Below are 12,622 nucleotides of genomic sequence, written 5' to 3' on the forward strand. Positions count from 1 at the left end.
CCCTATTTATTTATTGAATGTCATGTAAAGTTTGAATCTGCACTTAGCTTTTCTCAGCTCCCTTGATCTGCCTCACAGCTGTGGTAGATGGTTCTCTCAGCTGCTGCTGCTGCCTCTCTAATCTGCACTTTGATTCTGCAGGCATTCCTTATCTGCTGGCTGTGGTCTGTTTGGCACGTCCAGCTATGAAAGGAAAAGCAGACTGTTGAGAGCTCGTGGGATAATACTTCTGCCCCTCTACAAAGGAACTTTATGTGCCTTGCAGGCTTGCCATATGCATGCAAAGCAGAGTGTTTTAAAACTCTTAGAAGCACCAAGCTATTAAATGCCAGTGTTACCCCAATTCATTCTGTGCTTGATTTGCAGTGGCTATGAGCTGATGTATCCCTGTTGGTATCAGTGGAGCTGTGTGCTCTTTTAGAGAAAAATTCAGGGCTGCATAGTTCCTGGAGCTTTGTGATGATGTGGTTTTACTAGATCTGCTCATGTTTAATCTTTTTGCCCGTATGTCTGTACCATAAGTGCTGTCCCTGGGGACAAACCCCTGGGGTCAGAGGCCCCAGTGGGCAATGAGGGACCCAGATGAGCGAGCCCAGGCAGTGACTCCGTGTCAGAACTGCCCAGGCTGGGTGGGTTACAGGGTGTGCTGTGCCACGGCCAGGATAGAGTTCACTCTGGGCAGCAGGGCTGGCTGACATGTGTGACATGGCCCTGGTGCTGGAGCCTCGTGTAACTGCAGGGGAAGCTCCTGTATTTTAAGGCACATTTCTGCACCAGCCCTCTCTCCACAGTGCAGAATCTGTCTTATCTACACTCATGCTGTTTTTTAGTACATAAGTTTATTTTATTGTCCGTGCCAATCACAATAACTTTGCAAATTAAAATTACATTATCAGGCTTAAAATTTGTGTTCTTTGGTCTGCTTCTAGCTCCTTTTGAGAAGCCAGCTACCAATACATACTCTGACTACCATTTTATCTTCTGACCTGAAAAAGCTGGTGTAAAAGAAAATAAGCTGCCTCTGCTTTTCCTCCTGCTTTCCTGTGGTCTCAATGACAGAAGCCTGCTCCTCAGTGGCAGAAGGCTGGGGGTGAGCGTGTTGCTGGAGCTGTGAGATACGTAACCAGCTGTTCATCTTCTCTAAGTGAGGGAGAAAATCACCCAGAGGAGCAATGCCTGTCCCTGAGGCAGCAGCTGATGTGGATTTATGAGCCTGTAGCAGACATAATCAACCTATTTAGTTTTCCCAAAGCAGGAAGCGAAGCTCTCCAGTGGGAACAGACCTTCTGTACCCTTCAGCAAAGTACATCTTGCTTCCTGGGTGATTCTGCTCGATGGGAGCCAGAAGCTGGGTGTTGTGTCACTTGAGGTGCAGCAAGCTTATTTACCTGCTTGTGGAACAAGGTCTGCTGAGGATGCTCGGGGCTTTATATCACCTGGCAGGCACCACAGTCTATCCTAAACCTTTGGAAACAGTTTTCTAACAGAATCTTGCCTGCCTGGGGAAAAGCCTGTACTCATCCTTGCTTTTGGCTCCAGTTGGAGCCAGTTTTTTTCAGAAATAGAGTTTTGCTTGCCCCTGAGAGGGGCTCCTACTCAGCAGTGACCTGTTTCAGCACTTCTGCCTGAGCAGACAGCAGTGTCCAGGTACAGCCAGCACTGCTGAACCTGGGGCTGGTCAGGGACAAAGAGAAGACATTCATCTATGGCAAACAGTGCACAAGTGAGCTGTGCTGGTTCCTGTTGTGGCATTTTCTCTTTGAACTGATGGAGGGCAGGGCAGGCTGAGCAACAAGGATCAGGGTTGAGCTGGGGCTCAGGGAAGTGTGTGTGCCTGGAAGTGGCTGCTGAGAGGGAAATCTTCACCTCTCATGAGACTGGGGAGCACAGGAGCTGTTCTGGGAGCAGCACCTCGGATTGTTGCTTGCTTATCACTGCAAGGCCAGTGCCTGGATGCAATCCCCCCGGGGGAAACCTGCTGCTCTTCCCACTATTTACTCTTTATTGGCAGCATCCGAGAGCCACAGGCACGGTTCAGAGCCCCCCTGTGCAGGGAATTGATTATGAGCAGGATCGGGATGCAAGGCGACAGCTCCTCAGGGACTGGCTGAAGTTTGGTGCTTTTCTCAAGTTTTACGGAAGAAACGAATTGGTTGTTAAAGAGTGTTGGAGCTGGTGGTATTTATGGCCAACCTGAGCAATACAGCCCCTTTCAGCATCTTCCTTCAGAGTGTGAGCAGTGGAAGGCTGAGGCCTGGGAAAAGGAGTTGGTAAGCCAAATTCCAAAGGCAGTGTTGAATTCAGGTGGCACATTTTGGTGGCAAATTCTGGCATTTTAGGCAGTGCCTGTGTTTTCAGGAAAATCTGAGGTTAAAAAACAGGTTGGAGAAGATGTGGAAGTCATCTTCAAGGGGGGGAAATTGTTTGCCATCTGTTGGAAGATCTGGTAATAATGTGTTTAAACATTTGCATGGTGCAGGGTAAAGAAGTTGGTAAATACCTGTGAAAACTTTCATTGTTTTCTGTTGTGACTTTTTCTTACCCTCCTTTTTCTATTTGATTTTATTGGCTGGGTTTGTTTTTTGCTTTTCTTTTTTACCTTTTTAAATCAAAAGAACTCCCTGGGAATTACTGTAGATCTTCTTCAGAATTCCTTTGTAAGACACTGTATTTTTTTGCTTGTCTAATTCATGCTGAGAGGCAGCATAGCCCACAGGAAGCACCATTAATTTCAAGGAACCAATCAGCTTTAGTAAGGCTATTAGTTGAGATTATTAGGTGAGAGTTTGTGCAATATTGCAAGTGCCAAGCTATTACCAAATTTTACATTGATTTTTCCAATTGTCATGTTTTTTGACAAGTGTTGTAATTGTTTACTGGAAAAGGAAATGAGTATTCATGTTCCTTCTTTTGCTGCCTCTCCGTTTTAGAGAGAGGAGCAATTCATTATCTCACGGATAGAAAACAATTAAAGTGTTGTTTCCTTAATGACTGCATGATAATGGAGTAACAAAACGGCGCCTCAGACCCGCAGCTCCTACCAGAGTTCTTGGGAGGGAGAGGAGTGCTGGCTGCAGCTGAGCTGGCATCAGAAATGTCTCATTTCTCCTGTGCTGGGGGTGATGGAAATCTCCCTGCAAGCCACTCTATTAGATATGCTTATGCACTACTGAAAAAAATGCAGGCAGTGGTAGAAAATACCACTGCGAGCACACCCTGAATATAGGAATACTTAATTTGTAGGCAGAGCTTCACTTATCTGGCTGAGAGCCAGTTTTTTATGGTACAGGCAGCAGTGTTTGTTTAATGTGTCCCTTATCGAATCCCAAAGCTAATATTTGCCTTAGTCCTCTATGAAGATAAACAGGAACTGTTTGAATGAGAATTAAGATATTGTGTATCGTACTCCTCAGAACTGAATCTGGGTGCTTTGCCTTGAATCCAAAGAAATGTCTGGCAGATGTGAATTCACTCTGCTAGTTTATGTAGTTAAAGTATTTGGGGAGAGGTTATAGTAATGAGGTTTTCATCAAATGCAAAGCGTTCTGGAGTTGCTTTGAATCCATCAGCAACTTTTCAGGTCAGGTTTTGGTCCTGAAGGTAGTGAAGAGGTGGTGTTTTGAAGCAGCTTGTAGAGGATTTCTGCATTCCTGCAAAGAGGAGTTCTGTAATCTCAGCCTGGTTCAAGTTCATCTCCTGTGCTACACAGCACAGGCAGAACTTAAAGTGTCCTTTCCTTTATTCCAGAACTTAATTCAAAAGTAGAATTATTCTCCCTCCACAAACTCAGATTTCAAGACAAGCAGCAGCATGAGGGCTCTTGCTGTGGCTAGTCAGGAAAAAGGTAAATAAACGGGTGGTAAAACAAATGATTGCGGGATGCTTGTCAGGACCCCACCTTCCCCATCACCACTCCCTCAAAAATAAACCAAACCAGTACAGTCAGGTGGCTGCAAAGTTTAACATAGCTTTGTAGAAGCCTGTGAGAAACAACCTGGTACTGCAAATTATGGTGTGGTAATGCTACTGAAATGTGCATGGGGGAAAAAGGTAAGGGACTTGGAAGGCAGAGTCACAGCAATGCAGCTGGGGAAAGGAACAGCAACAAATGATCACTGCATTAAAATAATATGTACTATGTTTTTCCTCACCAAGCAGTATTTGTGTAGCGTTCAAAGCTGAACGGGAAAATCTGAAAATATCATGAAGCTATGAAAAGAGGATTATTGTGCAAAAAGAAATCTGTAGTAATGAGGAAAAATAGCATTTCATGCTAAGAGCAAGCTTTAAGTATTGAGATAAGAACAATAGCAACTGTTAATGCTGATAATCATGAACATTTGAGGTTTCCAGATTCTTGCCAGGCTCACCACATGCTTTGTCAAGCTAAATGCTGGGAGGAAGCAATGTAGCTGGAACTTGCTGGAGTGCATTAGGTGGAGAAGAGGAAACCTTGTTTCCTGGCAAATAACTTTTTCAGCTAATGCTTTTTTTTTTTTAGTTTTTGGCCAGCTGTGCTGTTGAGTGAAAATAATATTTGGAGAAAGATGGCAGAGCACACTGAGTAATATACAACTTTCAAGAATAAATGGTCTCCATCCCTGTGGGGATAAAGGAGTAGGCTAAAATCTCTTTATTGCCTAAAAAAGGTAATTATTTTGTGCATCTCAGGAACGTCAGAAAAGCATCTTTCCCTTTCTCCCACCTCAGGCCCCTGTGTTCATGTGGATGGCACAGCCACGGCAGCAGAACTGCTGCTGGTGATAAATGTGCCTGTGAGCTTTGCCCAGGGCCCCAGAGGATGGGGCTGTGTGCCACAGAGGGCAGGCACATGCCTTGCTGCTGAGTCCACAGGCAATATTTCATGTGATTTTCCCTGGAGGATTTAGCCTAGAAGAAAACCCCTGCATGATTTAGCTGATCACTCCTTTACTCTCATATTGAGCCTTGTGCAGAGAAAATGAGAGCAGACACCAAGCTCTGTGTTGTACTGTGATGATTAGGAGCTGTAGAACCAAAATAATCTTCCAGGTTTCTCCACTAGGGTGGCATCAGAAAGGGAGTTTTGCCACACTTTTGGCTATAACAAGCAAATCAGCTGAGTTCTGAGCAGACATTTTTCCCTGTGGCTCCAGTACTTATTACAGGTAAAACAATCACCAGATTTCTTTGTTCTGTTCTAAATTATAGCCCGAGGATTCACTTTGGTTCAATACTTGGGGTAGATCAGGCATTAATGCAGCAACAGTGGATTAACACCCCCTGCAACTGCATTGTTCCTGCAGGCAGAACTCCCTGTCTGCCCTGCCTGGGAATGTTGTAGAGCAGAGATGAGCTCACTGTCTGCATTTTGAGCTGACCAGGCACCATATGGATGCAGTTAGTGCCCTGCCCTAGTGAGAGATGTGGCATTCTAGCTTGGGGCAGCATCTGACATTTACCATGTCTTCCACTTGGCTGGAAGCATGGGCACAGTGAGCTGGTGCCTGTCTCAGTGTGAGCGTTGCCTCTGCCTGAGAAATATTGCGCAAAAAACTGTGCCTGAAAGACTCGCAGGGTGATTTTGTGAAATTGTTATAAAGTGAAACACTCTCAGTAATATGAAATTACTCCTATTAGCTTGAGTAGGTTATGTATGATCAAGAAGCAGCAATTCAAGTTCTCTTGTCCCTGATTTTCTATAAACACTGGTTTTGGTAGTCTCCCACTGCTGGCATAGATTTTGACCACTGTCACATCTTGCAAAAGGGAGCTGTCTGAAATTGTTTACTTTTCAGGCTGGATGCTGAATGCTCTGGTAGCATAGGCACTTTAAATAATACCAGGAGGAAAACTTTTGAGGAACTTTGTCTTTATTAGTTTGATGAGGTAAAAGTGTGCAGATGCCTTCAAAATCAAGGAGCCTTGGATGCCAAATATTTTTTTAGTGTTCAGCACATTAATCCTTATATTAAATAGCAAGGATGGATGTGAAGGTGAGCATATAGAGGTACATGTGCAACATATGTTACACAGATTTACACATGTATGAGATACGTTTCTACCTCTCAATGCACCTTCCCCTTCCTGTCTTCTGTAGATGGAGAGTTTCTTTCTAGGCACTGAAATTTGACAGCAGCAAACAAATAAGTGAGGAGGCATTTCCATTTAAGGATTTGAACCTTAATCCAGGTTTTTCCTTCTGTTATTTCCAAAGCTTTTCATCATTTTCTCCCCATGTCTTCTTCTGTGCAGGAAATGATCCAAGTATGGTAATTATGAAAACCCCTGTGTCTATTAATCTTGCATCCTGTAAGTCATTAACAAGAATTCATACTACAGCCTTCCATTTTATAAGAGAGTTATAGAGCAAATGGAGAGTTTCTGAAAAAGTACACTAAAATGACAGGCAACAACCTGGGAGATGTTAGGAGTGGAGCAGGAGAGCTGCTGCTTTATTTTTTTTTGAAGAATGAATGGTGGGAAGGGTTCTTGGGCAGGTCTGTTCTGGAGTTAGAGCAGAACCTGGCTTCCACTGTGCAAAGTGGCACCACTAAATAAAGAAACTGAGGAAAGCCAGAAAGAACAAGCTGTTTCTCAACAGATACGTGAGAATGGAGCAACTCCCACGGGAGGCCAGGCACGAAGGAGAGAGAAATGGCCCAGCCAGCATGGCTGCCTCATATCTTAATATAGCCCAGCTTCTTGGCAAAGCAAGGGGGTGAGGCTCAGAGGAGGAGGAGAGCTGGGTGTGCTTTCCCCAAACCCTGTTTGCAATGGGAAAGAAATCCTGCTGGCTGTGCTGCAGTGAAGCACTGGGGTTCAGTGATCTGCCAGTGAAATCCAGCTGTTGGAGGTGCATTCCTCTGTGCTTCCAGCAGATCCTGCCTGCCCCTTGTCTGCAGCAGGTCTGTACTCAGTGGGGAATGACCTAAATGTCTGGACAGGAGGAGACCCCATCCTGCTGTTCAAGCACCTCTCTGCTTCCCCTGACCTCTCTCCCCCAAGCTTTGGAAGCAAGTAGACATGGCAAATGTGATCTGTGAGCTTGCACTGCAGAGCTGGCAAGGTGCTCTCACCATCATGGTTTTCTGCAGGCTCAGGCTGAGCTATTTGGATGTAAGATGTTGCTTCTGTCTATTCCAGACCAACTTTTGTCATACAAAACAAACAAAAACTCTAAGCAAAATAAAAATGATTGACTACATTGCACTGTAAAAATCACTTCTAGACCTAATCCTGGGCATTGCTTCAGCAATACATTTTGGCAGGTGGAGAGATGATAAATATTGAGCTCTTTGCTCACTGTTGCTGTCTCTTACATGGCAGCTGTCCCACAGTAATTTCTGATTCCCATTTCCATTTTATTGAACCACAGACCCTATTGACCCTTGTTTTTCCTTTTTCCCGTTTTTGTTGGTGCCTCTTGGTTCTGTCCCAGCCTTTGTTCTGGGCACTCTGCCGGTGTTTCTCAGGAGCCTTTCAGCTCCTTCCTCCAGTTCCCCACCCTTCCTAGTGACTCCTTCCCTCACACATTCCCTTCTCTCATGCACACCCCGCTGTTCCATTTCTTATCCACATTTTCCTACGTTTTTCTCCTCCTACACACTTCTTGCTTAATGCCTCCCTCCACTTCTGGCTGCATGTCAATTATTGTATCATTAAAAATTACTGAGAACTAATTAAAATAAAAATATCCCCGATGCATTGTTTTTTAGGACTAGATTTGTAGGATCCTACCAGTGTACTTACTTTTTTAGCAAAAGAATTTACAGGTACTTCAAAATCCATTAAAACCTTTCCAGCTTCTCACCTTATATGAAGCTGTGTGTCACATATATTTCATATCTATGACATAGGTAGCGTTTAATAGCTACAGCATGACATGATTTTGTTTCAGTTGAGATCTCTGTGCTGTTGAACCTAACCCAGGAATGTATATTTCTGTGTCCTGCAGCTTGCTTCTCCTTTGAAGAGTTGTGCAGTGGCACACAGAGGGCACACAGGTATTCTCCTAAAGAGCTCATGCCTGAATATGCCAAAAGAAACCTCCTTTTCAGTTTTACTCAGGACATATTTACACAGCTCTTACATGACGTATCACCCTTCAGCTTTCAGTCCTAACCTGCTCTCTGACTGCCAATCTCCAGCCATTGCCAACAGTAAAATGGTGAACCTTGCAGGGAAATGAAGGTTATTTGGAAAAAGTCACACAGCTCTCACAGCTTTCACTGTCGCTGTGTGGAAGTGACAATTGACTCTGCAAATGCAGGCAACTTCTGTGTGTTCATAATTTGTTTACCACTAGTCAGATGTTCTCAGTGTCCCTTTTTCCATGTCTTTGGCAGTGCTGTGTTGAGCTGCAGTGATTCAGGGACCAGGCAGCGAGTTAATGCAGCTCATGTTGTCACCCTCACGGGGCTCGTTTGCCTACAGGCATGTCAGAAGGAACAAGTAATATAAGGGCATATATAACTGTAGCTGGCAGCGTTCTGAAAAGATGCTGAAACTCCCTTTAAATGGATAGTGTAGGACATCAGGAGCTAAGTAGCTGAGGAAAAAGATAAATTTTCTGGAACAGTGCTGTGTTTCTGTAGTTGGGCTGTGCCTGGTACTTGATCTAAATGAGTGTGTGTATGTGGTATGGTGTGCAGTGCAGCCATCCCTTGTGTGCTATTTGTTCCTAACACTGTCTTGCACATTCCCAGTATCCATCACAGTTCACATCACCTGCTCTTCCACACAGCTGAAGCCTGATGAGGGAGGGAGTAAAGAAGGCAAAGCCAGAATCTCCTCACTGCAGATAATGACACAGGGGTTACAGTGACTTTCTGCTCCCTACCTTCAGGAACTTGAAGGTTCAGGTTGGTTTTCCACAAACCTTGAGGGAGGAGTAGGGAAGCCTGCAGTGTGATTGATGCTGTGTTGTTGATGTTCTGCTCTTTCACGGTGTGCCTGCACAAGCCTGAGCCTGTATGTGCAGCTTCATACTGGAAAGGCCAAGAGCAAACCATGTGTCCCTTCTGCTGGTGCAGTCTGGGCTTGGTTCAGCTGCTGGGGATCACCCTGCAGAGCAGGGAGAGAGATGCAAGCTTGTTCTGTCTCTCCATTTTGGATTATGGCTGTTGGCTGAACGTGTGTGTCCTTGAATTTGCTAATTGTATTTTTCTAGTTATTCTCCGGCAACAGGCACTACAGGTTTTCTGAGCACTTTGCACCAGTACACAGCAAGGAAAATGTAGGACAGCCTCACACACACACACAAAAAGTCATGTAATCTCTTGTGATGATCCAGTGTGATTATCTGCTGAGATATTCCAGGGAGCTGTAAGAACAAGTGGTTCCAGGGCCTGATTTTCACTGAAGGGAGTGAAGGGTATCACCATGATTGTAGAATTTGGACAGTGCATTGCAGCTGTGATCTGAGGGAGAGGAAATGCTGGAGACTTTAAAGCCATTGACTGGCAGAGGAGCAGTGCTAGTGTGCAACCTTGCTGCCAGCAGTATGATACAGTTCCCAGTCTGGATCAATTCCAGCTCTCAGACCCCAATTTACTAACCATGGGGGGAAGGACACGAGTCTTCTTTTAGAAGGTCAGTGTTATTTAAGGTTATTGAAAGTGAGTAAACCTGTTTCACCTTTATGAAGAAAACACTGCTGTGGAGTTTTTAGGAGCCACACAGTTATAATGAATAATGAATATATGATACTTCGTGTAGTGTTTAGCTCAGCCTGAGAGAGAGAAAATAATGGAAGTCTCTTCTTTCTGCCTGGGTGTTCAAATGAAGGAAAATCAAAGCTGTTATACCACAGCTATATATCAGCTAACATATTTTAGGAACTGTGGAATGATCATAATTACAAAAAAGTCCTCCAGAGAGAAATTATGAGTCATAGTTTATGTTCTCTTTGGTGTTGCTATGGAAAAAGAGGTTAGTGCCAATGGTCATACAGCAATATTAATCTCTGATCTGAAAGAAAAATAAATAACAATCTCTAGCTTAACCCAAAGCAGATTTATTCCCAGTTACTGCAGCACACTCCATTAAAGGGGATAACCACATAAGAAAAATTAAAGATGACGTTGATTATCAGTTTTCAACATGCAGCTGGGGAGAGTTCCTTATTTGAATTCAGACTCCCACAAATGACTTGGTGGAGTGAGAGGAAGGGAAAAAAAAGGCAGTTTGATCAAAAGGAGGGCAGGAAAGATCAGCCGCCACTGACAGCTGCAAGTATGCTGATTAAAATTTCTTTATGCGTGCAGTTAGCCTCAGCCCGGGGTGGATGCTGGTTCAGTGCAAATCCTGAAACAAAACCCTGGCAAGGGGCAGCCTGGAGCGGTGGAAAGTGGCTCTCAGCCTTTTTCCGTTGATTTGGGAAAGCCAGGGCGGTGAGTCAGGGAGCGGAGGATGCTTGGGTGCTGAGTCAGCACCTCCGGGGCTCTGCCAATTGTTTCCTGCCCCTGGTTTCCTTGCCGAGGCAAAACCCTGAGCAGCACCGGGGCCAAACAGCTGCGGGCTGGCTTCGCTTTGCTGTGGGTGAATCTTTTTCTTTATCTGTAGGAAGGCTACCTGACACCTTCCCCTTGACTCCCGGAGTGAGTGTGTCTTAGTGGGTCACAGCAAAACCTTCACCCCTGCCCACCTGGTGTTGTTTTCAAGAGTTGTAGCTGTGCTCTCTCTCTGTCACAGGCAGCTCCCAGCAGCACAGACCTTGCAGCCAGAACTTAGCTTGAAATTTTGCTCACAATGCACCCTGCAAAGCAGGGCAGAGCCTTCCTTTCTGCCACACCGCTGCATCTGCTGTGCTGATGGCAGGAAAACTTTTCGTTGGGTTGATGAGCTAAGCAGATTGGACTGGGGAGATACAGGGATCTCATGTCCTGCATCTGTGCACACAGCTTACTGATGATCACAGGAGCTGTACGTGTGGCCCAAAACCATTGTGTGGCTCAAAGCATCTTTTGAGCCAGCTGAAGGCTTTTCACTAACTTTCAGGGCTGGACTGGCCCCTTGTGAAGAGTTTGACCTCGAACAAATTGCTATTACTTCACTAATTCTTCTGAGCTTACCTCTTTTTTAAGTGTGTGACTATCAGTCATCAGTTCTGCAGCTGTTTGGCATTACAGCCTGCAGCAACAAAAGGTTTTCACTGCATCAGTGTTAAGGGCTGTCCAGGTGTATTTTACCTTCTGATCCTTTTCTTCTCCCCTTTCTTCTGTCTGTTAAAGAGACAGAACAGGCTTCACTCAGGCCTATATGATGGCTTTCACTGCACTCTCTTATTTGACAGTGAAATGGTCTAGAAAACCCAAATCTATGCCTTTTCACAGAGGAGCTGGCTCGTGAATTAGCACGTGGGGGTCAACATGGGATGCTCTTTGCTCTTTCCCCTAAAAGGGGACAGAAATGTCAGCTGGTTTTGTGTCATTGAAAATGGAAGTATCAGCAGCTGCTGAGTGCTGCTGGTTTAAATATTTATACCATGAGGGCTTTATCACTCCTTTTTTCTTTGTGCAAAGCCGCCGCCGATTCCGGTGGAGGTCAGACTCTGAATCTGTGCAGCAGCTCCCAGGTCAGGTTTTCCAAGGAATAACGGTACAAGTGGAGCTCACTGTTGCCGTGTTAGGAAGCGTAAACAAGCAGTTTTTCAAAGAAGTAATTATGTAGACAAACCTGTCAGCACAATCACGGAATACTCGTGCATGTGCCTGACATCTGCCAGCCTGACAAGATGCAGGCGCATACTTGAGATACTCGAAAGAATACAGTGCTGCTGGTCCCAGTCTGCCTCCTCCCCCAAACAGTGAGCTCCGATGGGTTCAGCCAGGCCTTGAGAGTGCAAGGCAAGGGGAAAAAACAGCTTGGGGGACATCTTGAGAGCCCGAGCTTGCTTCCTTCTCTGGTTTATGAGACAGCACAAAAGCAGACATACGGAGTTGAGTGAACATTTTTTCCCTCTTGCAAAGCATGCTTTCTTGTTTGGTAGGATTACAGACCCACCTGTCCTTGTGCATGTGCAACTGTGATGGAGAAAACATTTCATTCTAGTCCTGCAACTGATGGCTGTGTGTGTGCTGTATTCTGAAGTGGGTATTTGAGTTAATTCCCCCAGATGCTCAGTATCTGCATTTCCAATGGTTTTGCTGGATAGCATCGTAATGCTCTTAGAACACTGCGCGTGGGATTCGTTTCAGCAGCTCTAAAACTGGATAAAGCATGGCCAGGGGTATTGTTTGAATTAAAGCTTAGCAGGACAAACAAACCAGCATATCTGAAAGCAAAATGTAAACATGATGCCGGGGCTCCTGGTTAGCACGTCGTGGCTGTGGGAGGTTGACAGCTGCTGCATAAAGGTTAAACGTGCTTTCTTTGGTCTGTCAGTAAAATTAAGCCTGCTAAAGACTATGTGGCACTCCAGAAGACAAGAGTTTATCTGTGTGCATAAACAGAACACAGTCTTCAATATAAATATGCTTTCAGGACTATTTAGAGTATTAGGAGCATGCTGCAGTCCAATAAAAAGATGCAGATTGAGCCAGGAGATTTTGGAAAGTGCCTGAGTGTGTTTAGATGGGCTGGAAGTGTCTGGAAAGCAAAGCACTGGTGTTTGCATTGCTAAATAACAGCATAGGATGAG

Source organism: Passer domesticus, chromosome 10 (genome assembly GCF_036417665.1).
Source record: "Passer domesticus isolate bPasDom1 chromosome 10, bPasDom1.hap1, whole genome shotgun sequence".
NCBI classification, from domain to species: Eukaryota; Metazoa; Chordata; class Aves; order Passeriformes; family Passeridae; genus Passer; species Passer domesticus.